Raw genomic sequence first — 14,054 nt, 5'->3', positions numbered from 1 at the left:
ACTATAATCTAACACAGTATTTTATATTTTTCCGTGCGACCCTCAGGGGTCCCTCACAGGTGATGCAAGGTGGGTCACCGGAAGGTGCGTTTTGGGGGCTATGTTTTCATTTTAACCCTGTATACAGACTACTCAAGCCATGACCTTGAAAATTGGTCAGTATATTAACAAAATCATGTCATTTGAATGTCTAAAGTTTGAAAAGGTTTGAACAAAGGATAATGGGGCAATGCAGCATCAAAGTAGGGACCATTTTTTTTATGCAGACCCGATATATACCAATTAAAAAAAAATTTTGCTTTCTTGGCAAATTAGCAGGAGTGGGTGTGCTGAAGGTGTCCTCTATAGCTACATCACAGCAACAATGATGGCAGCACTGACAAACATTTTAGGCTGAAATAGCCAGAGTGTGCATATTACCCGAGGGTCCATATAATACCCTATGCAGTAATATAGTAGGCCTAAAGGCTCCTTTACGAGGTGATTTGGCCTACATGTAAGTCGCGGACAGAGATATTTAAGTAGACTTACATGTAAGCTTTTGACATTCAAGTCCCACGATTTAGGGTCTGTATTGACCTTTGCATCCCATCGATCATTCAGGAGACGTCAGTTAAATTAATAATTTAACACTCTTTTGTAAGAGTTCAAAAGAGAAGATACGGTAACTTTCGCAGGGGCCATTTATTTTTCCATTCAAGAGGAAAACTTTCCTCAATAAGTGTTACCAGTGTGAAAAAATCTTTATTTGTCTCTCTCATTTTCGTGTGTGTTTTAACATATGTCTTTATGAATGCCTTAAATAACATAGTTTTGGATAAATGCATTACATCAAATTGTACATGGGCCTACATGTGTGTGATTTGCTTTTATTAATCTCGATTCTTTAATTGCACCGGTAATATATGATTTTGATATGATCGAAGTGCCATTTTTTTTTTCTTTTTTTAAGGACATGTACATTAACCAATGGCCATTTATTTTCCATATACCACGGTTTTACAACTTGTGCATATGCCTAGCCGGTCGTTCGGGTTTGCATACCCCGTGATTCTTGAAAGATGTCCTAAAAAAGTTGTCTCCCCTTACCTGAAACATACGTGTTGGCTGACAGTGACGGGGAAACGCACCGGCTAAATTTTCTTATTCGCCCAGCACATTTGCCTGCTTATGGTCGCCAGGAATGTTTATCGGGCCGATAAAGAGACGAATAACTGTACTTTGCCATCTATAGAGACTTCCTTCAACAGTTATTTCTTGGATACGCCGAAAGTAGAGTAAATTTGGTTTTATTCGAATGTAAGCACTGGAGCACCGTGCGCCTCCATAGCTCAGTGGTTAGAGCACTGGTCTCGTAAACCAGGGGTCGCGAGTTCGAACCTCGCTGGGGGCTCTTGATGGAGGAACATCTTTTAGTAGACTTTTTGTCATATTTGACACAACTATCTGTTGTTGTACGAATTACTTTAATCATGTATTATAATTTAATGCAATGGGTTGACAACTGTCATAGGGCACGCCTACGACCGCACATCATGAATCAAATAATCTGTGGGCAGTCGCTTATAATGCACGGGTTAGTCGAGGTTTCGGCGGCCAATGAAAATCACAGAACCGCGATTGAATCACCAATGGAAACCACAGATCCACGAATTGACGGACCAATCGGAACAATAGAACCACGATATTGACAACAAATCAAAAGCAGAGAACCAGAATTAAAACACCAACCAAAGCTTCAGAACCACGATTTGCCATCCAATGAAAACCACGAAACCACAAATTAAACCAGGGTTAGTAATTCAGACCATGGGCTAGAGAAGTCGCGTTGCGAAACTGAAAGTAAACGCTATACGAAAGCGGAGATCCGATTAATCTTTTGTTCTTAGTTTACAGCGACAGCTACAGTCTGTGAGTATGCAAGCATTCAGACGGTGAATGCATGATCGATGTGCTTCCGTAACCTTGAAATGTCACTTATACTGACAATAGGCCTGACCCCATTTTATCATATACGGTACCGGTATGTGAAGCATAGCACGTCGTTGTTGTTTAGACTCTCGGTGATGGACAACACCAGGTGGGTGAGCGAGTGAGTGATTGCTGTTTAACGCCATAGGCTTACTTAGCCATGTTTGGGAGAGGTAAATATTTTGTGAAGCAAATATATCCACTTCACTGATGTCACCCGCTTGATCGCCCAGCCAGACGGGGTTAGATGGAAGAAATTCTAGTTGCATTTGATCTCTTTGACTCCATTGGTTAGCCTTAAAGCGGTGTGTAAGTTGATTTATTTCTCTGAAATTATAAATGGTTAAAAACTCTGAAAATAGTTGATGAAATGATGAACATCTGAACCCATGTTAAAGTTGACCCCAGCCATTAATCTCCTGATAGGTAATTAAAGGAGCCTGCTTCCAAGCTCAACAGCCTATCCTCATTATCAGAGTGTGTTTTTCAAACAGTTTTTAAAGTTTAAAGTGTAGCCTAGTGCAGGTAAGTATGGCGGTCATTGTTAAAATATTTATGTGCTAATATGGAATTCTGAAACATAAATTTCGGTTTGAAATTCAGTGGTTTTAATTAAATTAATTTTTATTAATTTTATTTATTTATACTGCTCTGTGATATTTGTCTTATTGTCTGGTTGTATTTCACTTTGTTTACAAGTTCCATGGATTATCAGGTTGTTTGAATAAAAAGCACAGTTCGTTTTATTAAATTTGATAAATTAGCTTCTTGTCATATAATGCTAAACAAATTAATTGCACATTTTGATTTAATGTATCTGGACATAGGCTGACTGTCCTGGGGATACTTTGAGATTTTACAAAACATTCTAAATGTACATGCATTTCTCAAGCTAATTCTGAGTGAATGACTCACAGGTTCAAAATAGTTGGTCTATTTTTTAAGAACATGCATAGGGTTAATATCTTGCTTGATTGTTAAGAAACTGGTAAAATTATAAAACAAGTACACTCACTTCTTAAAGTTTAGATACATGTATTGAGTGTCTGTGGAGTATTTAATTTGGTTATTGTTATTTATTTCTGTATTCCTGACCAAAATATCCTTCAAGGTCTGCCAACCTTGTCCAAGATCAGCTGAATTTGTTCTTTAGATTTAAGTGGGACGGTCCATCAGCAGCCAGGTCTTGACTATTTAGTTTTTCTTGCGACACTATCACCGATTTTTCAAAAAGACAAAAAAGAAAATATTCAAAAAGTATTTAAAAAAAAGTGGAAGTTCTGAAATGTATGTAGGACACCAATCAATCAAATCAAATTTATAATTTGAAGATAACAGCCATTAAAAATTAACATATTAATGTATGTTAATTCAACCTATTGTGTTTATCATGAACTGCTAGGTGAGTACATCCTCCAGTGTGGGAAATGTAGGGGAAGGTGTTTCCGGTGGCTTTTGGAGAATATCCCTGAATATTGTGGATGGGTTGTTGGACAGATCATCAAGGATGAAGGCAAACAAGATGTGTCTAGTGCTCAGCAAAGAAATAACAAGGCTGCATTTAAAGTGACACCCTGTACATTTTATGGCTTTCTGACAGTGTTAAGTAGGATGTTAAGGCTCAATAAATCAATCAATCAATCAATCAAACCCTCTAAAATGTATACAGGATCTGAAATGGTTGCTAGCTGATGGAATTCTCAAAATCGGACATTCCCACACTAGCAGACAGTCTACAGACAAATTTAATGAACTCAATTGTAATTGTACAGATCAGTTTCAACTTGAAGCTTTTTCAGTGACATTTACTGTCAGATGAAATTTGTATTTCATAGCGCTACATACAAATGTTTGAGGAGGGGCGCACCATTATTCAAAAGAAAAGTGAAGAAAAATGCACATCAAGGACACTTTTTGCCCCACCTAAGATGAAGCCAAATAATTACTGCTGATAAATCAGTGCAAACTGGTTAATCTTGTTTATTGAAATATTAGAAAGATGACAAATAAAAACTATGACTGGAAACCTTAATACCACACAGTGATGAGAAGATAAATTTAGGAGATGATCAGGGGAGATAAATCACAATTATAATAAGGTATCTCATTGACATAATCATAGTTTCTTCTGAAAATAAGATGTGTGAAATAATAATTTTTGTTGTATTTAGTATTTTATCCATACAGTTAACATATGTATTTCGTTTACAGACATTCGATTGTCTCAGTCACCTCTGATCGCTCAAGAAATCACACTAGGTAAGTATTTATGTGAACACTCTTATGCACATTACCTGTCTTGTACGTGGACTAGAGATAATAATATCTGTTGATGTGATATATATCCCACTGGTGTATTTGGGTGTTAAAATACACATCTTTGTGGCAAAGAATGAAAAAAGTCAAGTTAACATCACGTACATTACAGTATTGTACATCTCGTGCAGATGAACGGTTCCGTGATATGTTTGCTTCCTTCTTTCACGGGTACTTCAGGCAGAAGATCGACACCTGGTCTCGGCTCTTGAACAGATTGAATCGGCTGAAATGTCTGAGGGTACTGAAGTATTTTCTGAAGCTTCAGTTAATTATTGTTTAAAATATTCATTTTGTAAAGTACAAATATTTTTACATTTTAAATTTTCTAGAAATCATTTCTTATATGAACAAGATATGATCAGTTTCATGGATGGTGACAAGGGCTTGGAAATTTTTGCTGTGCACCTCATCAACACTGAGAAAATGAGAGACATTTGGCAACAACAGAGTCGGCATGTTGGTTGTATCCAGGACCCTGAAGCTATCCAGTTGTACACCTGCACGGGTACATTGGTTAAGGGAGGTGTAACACTCCCCACTTTCAGATGCTCCAGAGGATCGAGTCTGGAGAGTTTCCATTTACATATGGCTAGATTTATCCTCGGTACATAAAGTTACAATATTCATATGGGTAGTTTATTATTATTTTCTCTCTGACGTTTCTTCATACATTGTAGTCAATAGATGTGTTTTCAGTGTCTTAAACATGTCATAAAACACCAACCACTGAACACCTTAAACTTCCAGGTTCTATGAGTCTGGTGACTTGACCATCTTTCTGTCAGTTTCGGCTGTTACTGTCAGTAATATGTGCATCACTGAATCAACCCAAGATAAATTTTAATAGTTATACAACCCTTTTTATTTTTCGGAAACTGTAGCCAGTGATGTAAACTTTCAGGTTTCCCATCTCTTATGATGGTCCACTGGCGCAGGCAGTCAGCAAGCTATCATCAGAGGTGCTGGGGAAAAATTTTGTCCAAATTTTGCGCCATCAGAGGAGTATATGGGTAAGAGAGGCATAATTTTAATTTGATAATATATTGTGTTGGGGTATTGATGAGGTATGCAGATGATCAGGTTATACAGATGACTTTTACTTTATGGATATTTTGGTTGTTTTTAGGGGAACGTCTGGGTTTAGAATACTTGTTTGCTCAGTCCTCTGCACAAGACCTGGGTTATGCAGAGGTTGTTCAAGCCATGGGGTCAGACGCTGGTGTTTCAGAAGATATGTTTGCTCCCTTCTTTCACGGGTACATATGTACTTCAGCACAAGAAGATGGAGACCTGGTCTCGGTTCTTGAACAGATTGAATCGGCTGAAAAGTCTGAGGCTACTGAAGTATTTTCGGAAGCTTCAGTTAATTATTGTTTAAAATATTCAGTTTGTAAAGTACAAATATTTTTACATTTTAAATTTTCTAGAAATCATTTCTTATATGAACAAGATATGTTTTAATTTTACGAATTTGATGTGCACTTAAATGAAGTTAAATAGAATATCCTAAATCACAATCAAAACTTTGTTGAAAAAAGAGACAAGTTATTATAACATCTTTAGAAGTCATTACACCCGCCCCAAATTGATGGCCCTGGGTTTCCCCCAGGCTCTGCCCGGTATTCTCACTCTCTAATGCTGGCCGCCATGGCATAAGTGAAATATTCTTCAGTACGGCGTAATACACCAGTCAAATAAATCAAATAAATTTAATGGTTTCGTTAGACTGGATTGCCTTGGAAGAACACTGTATGGCTCATTTCCATCCTGGTTGTATGAGAATGTATCAGACAGACAGGTTTCGCTAATCGTTTCACTGGAACTGAGGCCATTATTTATACAGTAAAAATACATATACTCCAATATGTTTTTCTTTAATATTGGATGGCATTTATCTGTAATGGGGGACTTTTTGCCTGTATCATTTACAGGACACTTATCTTCAGGGTGTACAACTGATGCTTATCCCCTGTATGGGGTTTTTATGGGGCGTCTGAGTCATTGCATCTTTCGCTGGGAAGAGGAAGATATCTGCCTGCTGAAAAACGCAAAGCGTTTGGAAAAGCGTCATATTCCAAATCCCAGCGATTCTGATGTAGTGCTAGCTCTCCACTGCAGGAGAAGGACACATGGCGCCGAGGAGACTGAACATCTTATTATGAAATTAATAAGTTCCATGGATGGTGACAAGGGCTTTGGGAATTCTTGCTGTGCCCCTCATCAACACTGAGAAAATGAGAGACATTTGGCAACAACAGAGTCAGCATGTTGGTTGTATCCAGGACCCTGAAGCTATCCAGTTGTACACCTGCACGGGTACATTGGTTAAGGGAGGTGTAACACTCCCCACTTTCAGATGCTCCAGAGGATCGAGTCTGGAGAGTTTCCATTTACATATGGCTAGATTTATCCTCGGTACATAAAGTTACAATATTCATATGGGTAGTTTATTATTATTATCTCTCTGACGTTTCTTCATACATTGTAGTCAATGGATGTGTTTTCAGTGTCTTAAAACATGTCATAAAACACCAACCACTGAACACCTTAAACTTCCAGGTTCTATGAGTCTGATGACTTGACCATCTTTCTGTCAGTTTCGGCTGTTACTGTCAGTAATATGTGCATCACTGAATCAACCCAAGATAAATTTTAATAATTATATAACACTTTTTATTTTTCGGGAACTGTAGCCAGTGATGTAAACTTTCAGGTTTCCCATCTCTTATGATGGTCCACTGGCGCAGGCAGTCAGCAAGCTGTCATCAGAGGTGCTGGGGAAAAATTTTGTCCAAATTTTGCGCCATCAGAGGAGTATATGGGTAAGAGAGGCATAATTTTAATTTAATAATATATTGTGTTGGGGTATTCATGAGGTATGCAGATGATCAGGTTATACAGATGACTTTTACTTTATGGATATTTTGGTTGTTTTTAGGAGAATGTCTGGGTTTAGAATACTTGTTTGCTCAGTCCTCTGCACAAGACCTGGGTTATGCAGAGGTTGTTCAAGCCATGGGGTCAGAAGAGCAGCCAGAGGCTTTAAAAGAGGAGGGCTTTGTGGATGCTATTGTGGTTGAAGATGTCACAGTTCCAATGCTGGATGCTATGGCATCTGAGGAACAAGTGCAGACAGGGGATATTACTATGGTTGAGCTGCATTTTGTGTTAAGTTTTTCATCAGTTTTTTTGAAGGAGAAATGTGGCTGTTGAAATATGCTGGATGTTTAAGTTTTAGGTTAAAGTCGGATTTAAAAGAAAATACACCGTTGGGATATTGTCTTCAAACCTTATGTTCTGTATTCCTGACAGTTCAAATGGAATACCCCCATTATCGTGAAATAAATTTGGGGGGACAGAGCTGTAAATCAAAAAAGTTTGTATCCTTGTGTGTAATACATAGGTTTAAGGATCTGCAAACGATGTGTCTCTGGACTTCTGTTCTCGCCTTTTATAAAGTCTCTTTACAGTATTTTGTAACAGTAGCTGTTGTCTTTGTTGAGTATGTTTGTATTTTGCTCATTCTTTACAGCTCAGCCATCAGGTACGCCTCCTGTGCCCTCTGCTTCAAATCGATCCATTGACACAACAGCTGTTTTAAGTACAGGTGAGTAAATTGTGATCGGTTAACACAAATGCCATGAAAAGATTCGGCTCTCCCCCACAAAGATATATAGTGCTGCAAGAAACCTCTAAAATTTGAAGGAATAAAAGAATTTTATAAATAATATCCAGTGGTAGTGTTTAGATTTTTCTCAAATTAATGATTTTCCTATTTATTTTCCAGGTGTTGAACAGCCTCAAGAGTCAGGAGAGGAGATGACCTTGTCATGTGAGCCCAAAGTTGATGATGTAAGATAATAATCTCTCATCTCATCAATTAACACAAGTCTGCATCAAATTACATACGGACAAAAAATTAGTTCTAGACGGTGATCCCATTCATATCACATAAAAAAGTGAGACAGTCTCAAAGTGCTAAATTCTGAGATAGCTCTAGGCATTTCACGGATTCTAAGCTGTGGAACCACTGACTATACGTGTACATATTCTGTGTAGTTCAGACCTAAGGAGGTAATTTGCGAGCAGCAGCGTAGAAATGTTTATATATCTTCTGTTTTATCTCTTTCAAATTGCAGAACGACCTTGGCCCTGATGATGTCCCAGGGTATACTGCTGTATTAAAACTGGCAAGCTTCCTGGCTGGTTTGAAAGAACAGCTAACTCCATTAACATCGGAGAAGGCAGACAGTCTCATTAGGTTGTGGAATGGCATGTCTGATTTTGATCAGCAGACAAAGTTTCCCCTGAGGGTATCTCCATCACCAGGGCCTGGTCGCTTCCAATGTCCCAAGAAACAAGTGCCCCCGTATCCAGGGACTAGTTATGTCCAACCACTGGTGATGAAGAATGCCTACTCCTGTATCCAGGGACGAGTTATGTCCAACCACAGGGCGATGAAGAATGCCTACTCCCATATCCAGGGACTTGTTATGTCCAACAACAGGGTGATGAAGAATGCCTACTCCCGTATCTAAGGACTAGTTATGTCCAACCATACTCCCGTATCCAGGGACTAGTTATGTCCAACCACAGGGTGATGAAGAATGCCTACTCCTGTATCCACGGACTAGTTATGTCCAACCATACTCCCGTATCCAGGGACTAGTTATGTCAAACCACAGGGTGATGAAGAATGCCTACCCCTGTATCCAGGGACTAGTTATGTCCAACTGCAGGGTGATGACGAATGCCTACTCCCGTATCCAGGGACTAGTTATGTCCAACCACATGGTGATGAAGAATGCCTACTCCCGTATCCAGGGACTAGTTATGTCAAACCACAGGGTGGTGAAGAATGCCTACTCCCGTATCCAGGAACTAGTTATGTCCAACCACATGGTGATGAAGAATGCCTACTCCTGTATCCAGGTACGAGTTATGTCAAACCACAGGGTGATGAAGAATGCCTACTCCTGTATCCAGGGACTAGTTATGTCAAACCACAGGGTGATGAAGAATGCCTACTCCCGTATCCAGGTACTTGTTATGTCAAACCACAGGGTGATGAAGAATGCCTACTCCTGTATCCAGGGACTAGTTATGTCAAACCACAGGGTGATGAAGAATGCCTACTCCTGTATCCAGGGACAAGTTATGTCCAACCACATGGTGATGAAGAATGCCTACTCCTGTATCCAGGGACTAGTTATGTCCAACCACATGGTGATGAAGAATGCCTACTCCCGTATCCAGGGACTAGTTATGTCCAACCACATGGTGATGAAGAATGCCTACTCCCATATCCAAGGACGAGTTATGTCCAACCATACTCGCGTATCCAGGGACTAGTTATGTCCAACCACATGGTGATGAAGAATGCCTACTCCCGTATCCAAGGACAAGTTATGTCCAACCATACTCCCGTATCCAGAGACTAGTTATGTCCAACCACATGGTGATGAAGAATGCCTACTCCCGTATCCAGGGACTAGTTATGTCCAACCATACTCCCGTATCCAGGGACTAGTTATGTCAAACCACATGGTGATGAAGAATGCCTACTCCTGTATCCAGGGACTAGTTATGTCCAACCATACTCCCGTATCCAGAGACTAGTTATGTCCAACTACATGGTGATGAAGAATGCCTACTCCTGTATCCAGGGACTAGTTATGTCAAACCACATGGTGATGAAGAATGCCTACTCCTGTATCCAGGGACGAGTTATGTCCAGCCACAGGCACAGGGTGATGAAGGATGCCTACTCCTGTATCCAGGGACTAGTTATGTCCATCCACAGGGTGATGAAGAATGCCTACTCCCGTATCCAAGGACGAGTTATGTCAAACCACATGGTGATGAAGAATGCCTACTCCCATATCCAAGGACGAGTTATGTCCAACCATACTCGCGTATCCAGGGACTAGTTATGTCCAACCACATGGTGATGAAGAATGCCTACTCCTGTATCTAAGGACTAGTTATGTCCAACCACATGGTGATGAAGAATGCCTACTCCTGTATCCAGGGACGAGTTATGTCCAGCCACAGGCACAGGGTGATGAAGGATGCCTACTCCTGTATCCAGGGACTAGTTATGTCCATCCACAGGGTGATGAAGAACGCCTACTCCCGTATCCAAGGACGAGTTATGTCCAACCATACTCCCGTATCCAGGGACTAGTTATGTCCAACCACATGGTGATGAAGAATGCCTACTCCTGTATCCAGGGACTAGTTATGTCCAACCACATGGTGATGAAGAATGCCTACTCCTGTATCCAGGGACGAGTTATGTCCAACCACAGGGTGATGAAGAACGCCTACTCCCGTATCCAAGGACGAGTTATGTCCAACCATACTCCCGTATCCAGGGACTAGTTATGTCCAACCACAGGGTGATGAAGAATGCCTACTCCCGTATCCAGGGACTAGTTATGTCAAACCACATGGTGATGAAGAATGCCTACTCCCGTATCCAGGGACTTGTTATGTCCAACCACAGGGTGATGAAGAATGCTTACTCCCGTATCCAGGGACTAGTTATGTCAAACCACATGGTGATGAAGAATGCCTACTCCCGTATCCAGGGACTAGTTATGTCAAACCACAGGGTGATGAAGAATGCCTACTCCTGTATCCAGGGACTAGTTATGTCCATCCACATGGTGATGGAGAATGCCTACTCCCGTATCCAAGGACGAGTTATGTCCAACCATACTCCTGTATCCAGGGACTAGTTTTGTCCAACCACAGGGTGATGAAGAATGCCTACTCCTGTATCCAGGGACTAGTTATGTCCAACCACAGGGTGATGAAGAATGCCTACTCCCGTATCCAGGGACTAGTTATGTCAAACCACAGGGTGATGAAGAATGCCTACTCCTGTATCCAGGGACTAGTTATGTCCAACCACATGGTGATGAAGAATGCCTACTCCTGTATCCAGGGACGAGTTATGTCCAACCACAGGGTGATGAAGAACGCCTACTCCCGTATCCAAGGACGAGTTATGTCCAACCATACTCCCGTATCCAGGGACTAGTTATGTCCAACCACAGGGTGATGAAGAATGCCTACTCCCGTATCCAGGGACTAGTTATGTCAAACCACATGGTGATGAAGAATGCCTACTCCCGTATCCAGGGACTTGTTATGTCCAACCACAGGGTGATGAAGAATGCCTACTCCCGTATCCAGGGACTAGTTATGTCAAACCACATGGTGATGAAGAATGCCTACTCCCGTATCCAGGGACTAGTTATGTCAAACCACAGGGTGATGAAGAATGCCTACTCCTGTATCCAGGGACTAGTTATGTCCATCCACATGGTGATGGAGAATGCCTACTCCCGTATCCAAGGACGAGTTATGTCCAACCATACTCCCGTATCCAGGGACTAGTTTTGTCCAACCACAGGGTGATGAAGAATGCCTACTCCTGTATCCAGGGACTAGTTATGTCCAACCACAGGGTGATGAAGAATGCCTACTCCCGTATCCAGGGACTAGTTATGTCAAACCACAGGGTGATGAAGAATGCCTACTCCTGTATCCAGGGACTAGTTATGTCCATCCACATCGTGATGGAGAATGCTTACTCCCGTATCCCAGGACGAGTTATGTCCAACCATACTCCCGTATCCAGGGACTAGTTATGTCCAACCACATGGTGATGAAGAATGCCTACTCCTGTATCCAGGGACTAGTTATGTCCAACCACACAGGGTGATGAAGAATGCCTACTCCCGTATCCAGGGACTAGTTATGTCCAACCATACTCCCGTATCCAGGGACTAGTTATGTCCAACCACAGGGTGATGAAGAATGCCTACTCCCGTATCCAGGTACTTGTTATGTCCAACCACATGGTGATGGAGAATGCCTACTCCCGTATCCAAGGACGAGTTATGTCCAACCATACTCCCGTATCCAGAGACTAGTTATGTCCAACCACATGGTGATGAAGAATGCCTACTCCCGTATCCAGGGACTAGTTATGTCCAACCACATGGTGATGAAGAATGCCTACTCCTGTATCCAGGGACTAGTTATGTCAAACAACATGGTGGTGAAGAATGCCTACTCCTGTATCTAAGGACTAGTTATGTCAAACCACAGGGTGATGAAGAATGCCTACTCCCGTATCCAGGGACTAGTTATGTCAAACCACAGGGTGATGAAGAATGCCTACTCCCGTATCCAGGGACAAGTTATGTCCAACCACATGGTGATGAAGAATGCCTACTCCTGTATCTAAGGATTAGTTATGTCAAACCACAGGGTGATGAAGAATGCCTACTCCCGTATCCAGGGACTAGTTATGTCAAACCACAGGGTGATGAAGAATGCCTACTCCCGTATCCAGGGACTAGTTATGTCAAACCACAGGGTGATGAAGAATGCCTACTCCTGTATCCAGGGACTAGTTATGTCAAACCACATGGTGATGAATGAGACAGATATACAACTCCCAAGTGTTAATATTAAGACAGTACAACAGTGGTAAGTGAAATTTGATCTTTCCTGTTTTTATATTTAAGATTAACTGCCTGCAGATCTGCTGTTTGTGCTGAATTTTACAGCTGGTGAATTTTGACATCTTGTGGTATTTGTGACATACATAAGAGTGCATCCTTAACAGAGATGTTCTTCAAAATTAATCTAGTTTTGTTGTCTTTTTCCCAGGTACAACAGAAAAGGAAAGGATAAAGACCTACAAGTTGTTCTCCAAGGAATAGATCTGCCTCAGCCCTCCATGTCCGGGACTGGCGCTCCACAGCCGAAAGATAAGCCAGCCACTTTGAGTGTTGGACAAGGTGAAACAGGTGTATTCCCAGACACAGCAGGCATGGCAAAACTGAAGCGCCCAAGGTTACAACAGGCTACAACGTCTTCACCTGCATTTATGGCCAGTGTAACATTACCAAGACTTCCAGTTCATTTTCGCCCTGTCCTGCCGGCCACAGCCCACCCTGTGAAACAACCACTTCCACATGAAACTGCTGTGTCCTCCATTGGAGTGTGACCAAGTATTTCTCTAGTGCCCATTTTACCCTCTGTATCATCCGTTGTGTTCCGAAACATCAAGTCAACACCAGGTCAGGCTGTTCCCCCATTATCTCAAGGTATGCCTGAAAGAAAAGTAGTGGTACCCGAAAGAAAGTTTATGAAAAAAAACAACTTTGGTGCGATGAAGCAGTACCATTTGAAGATTGGAGAAGAAATCTTCAATACCAGGGGAATTCCCATGAGGAGGAGGACTATTTAAACAGTACACGCAGAGAAAAAGAATCAGGGTTAAAAAAAACTAAAAATATATATGTGTAAAAAAAATTTTTAATGCTGCCTACTGTGTCATAGTCTAGAGACATATTGACATCTTGATGAAGTTTTTGATTATAAATCAGAATATTTGACAGTGCAAAATAAAACTTGTTCAGAAGGTGTCAGTTGATAAGCTGATAAACCTGGAACATTGAGTGACATCACTTTTTATGGCACAGTAGAAGGTTCCAAGCCCTTGCTAAAGCAGAGGAGAAATTTTTTGCAGTCTCAAAATACAGGGTGTCCCAGAAGTTGCGCACTATCCAGGTTGAGGTTGAATGCCTGAGTTAGAGAGCAGTTTGTTGCCCCATCTCTTCCAAACATAAAAACCAATTCAACTCTTTCTTGTACTGTTAGTTTATTAGCCATAATTAACTCTGAAAGAGACAAAAAAAAATTAAAAATCAGTATTAAATCTGAAACACAGAAAAAAA

The 14,054-nt window shown here is 41.0% G+C and overlaps 1 non-coding gene across 1 annotated transcript; it reads left to right on the top strand.

Annotated features, from left to right (window-relative positions):
* Positions 1-1,320: 1,320 nt before the first annotated feature.
* Trnat-cgu (transfer RNA threonine (anticodon CGU)) lies at positions 1,321-1,393 on the top strand. The gene has a single exon. It is a non-coding gene; the product is annotated as a tRNA-Thr (tRNA).
* The last annotated feature ends 12,661 nt before the right edge of the window (positions 1,394-14,054 follow it).

Source organism: Liolophura sinensis, chromosome 12 (assembly GCF_032854445.1).
Source record: "Liolophura sinensis isolate JHLJ2023 chromosome 12, CUHK_Ljap_v2, whole genome shotgun sequence".
Classification (NCBI taxonomy): Eukaryota; Metazoa; Mollusca; class Polyplacophora; order Chitonida; family Chitonidae; genus Liolophura; species Liolophura sinensis.
This window is presented reverse-complemented; position numbering and strand designations above follow the sequence as displayed.